This window comes from Myotis davidii, unplaced genomic scaffold, assembly GCF_000327345.1.
Source record: "Myotis davidii unplaced genomic scaffold, ASM32734v1 scaffold1204, whole genome shotgun sequence".
Taxonomy (NCBI): domain Eukaryota; kingdom Metazoa; phylum Chordata; class Mammalia; order Chiroptera; family Vespertilionidae; genus Myotis; species Myotis davidii.
In genome coordinates, this window is record NW_006294755.1 from 1 (window position 1) to 1,176 (window position 1,176).

The following is a 1,176-nucleotide window of genomic DNA, read 5'->3' on the forward strand; positions in this document are numbered from 1 at the left end:
GAGTTTTTGACCAGGTATTTGCTCACATAAGGACATTCGAGGTTCTCGAACCAGAGGGAGTAATTTGCCTCTATGATCAAAGGTCCTAGGAACTACAGGGGAGCACGCTATAACCTGCGGAAGGGCCTCAAGCACTGTTGAAAAATCTGAACGAATCAGTCCTCCTCCATTCTGTCTGGTGCTCTACTGCCCTAACATATGGAAAATGCCCTGATCTACCTCCACATCCAGCTTCAGGGCAGCCTGATTTAGTGGCTGGTGGGCACCTGGCAATGCCTCCAAAATTACCAAGGAAAGATCAAAAGAAGCCGTAGGGTCTGTAGGCTAACCGGTGATGTGGAGAGCTTGGATCCTGGATGAGCCCCCAAAGCTGATAACTGGAACCGTGAACCGAGGGTTTTTCCCAGGGTTCTGTCTCATGACGCAGAGGAATGAGCTCCAAACCTGCTTCGCTATCTATCTGTGTCGTCCCCTGATTAAGTCCCTCAGTGGTTCTTGCCCAGCAAGGGACCTGAACTTCCCTGATTCTATGTGTTCCCATGTCCTGGTGCTGCAGGCCCTCCCTTGCTTTCCCATGCCTCCCGCTTTTGAGTCTAGAAACATTTCATTATTTCTGCTTGGTTGGTTTCTGTGATGAGGCCGCTCAAACGTCCGTGTCTGCCCTTTCCTATGTTCCACCTGCCTTTGTGTTCCATGGGACCCCGGCCCTATCTGCCTGTGTTTCAAGTTCACCCTCTCAGCTGCCCCCTCTCTGCTGGTCTAGTGAAGGTCTAGATTCCTGGTCTCTGCTGACTGGAGGGCGGCCTTCTTGCCTCTCTCTGTTGTAGATGACAATGAGCCAAACTATGTCACCCCCTCCCCGGAGAAAGGTTATCGCTTACTTAGTCCGGGAAACAGGAAAGGTCGGGGTGTGCAGGCCATGGTCGCCTCGCCTCAGCTGGAAGAGATAAAGGAGGTCACTTGTTCCTCCACAACAGATGTGTGTGTGTAGGTGGGGGGGCGGGGCTGGGTGTATAAATAGGAGGCCAGGAAGCAGCAGAGGCACTGACCACTGGGAACCTGCCTTGCTGTGCCCACTCTCACGTCTCTGGTCTCCCCATCCAGCATGGCCAAGCACCCACTGCCGCTGCTGCTGGCCGTGTGGGTGCTGGTCGGGGGGCTGTGGCTGGGAGCCGA